Below are 363 nucleotides of genomic sequence, written 5' to 3' on the forward strand. Positions count from 1 at the left end.
CCTGCAAGCCCCCTCTTCAAAAGACCCTGTCTGGTAATCAAGACTGAAGAAGAAAATGCACCAAATAGACTCCTTCGTTCTGAGAACTGTATTTGGCTTCACCTGTTCAAACAAGACAGACATCATGTTTTATGATCATTGTTCCTGTGCTTTGAATTCCCTGTTTCATAGAGTAAATCTTTTGTTTTCCCCTCACCCTCCTACTCTTGTAAGATCCCTCAATAAATATGTGTGTTTAGTAGCCACTAGCATGACAGCTTGGAGCTGACTCTGGCTGTGGCTGGCTGAGAACATGCTAAGAGGCAATGTGGTCTCAGTCTAATTTTTTGTTCCTGATCACCCGTGTTGCCTTCCTGTGTATGA

This window comes from Tupaia chinensis, unplaced genomic scaffold (assembly GCF_000334495.1).
Source record: "Tupaia chinensis unplaced genomic scaffold, TupChi_1.0 Scaffold000037_2, whole genome shotgun sequence".
Taxonomy (NCBI): Eukaryota; Metazoa; Chordata; class Mammalia; order Scandentia; family Tupaiidae; genus Tupaia; species Tupaia belangeri.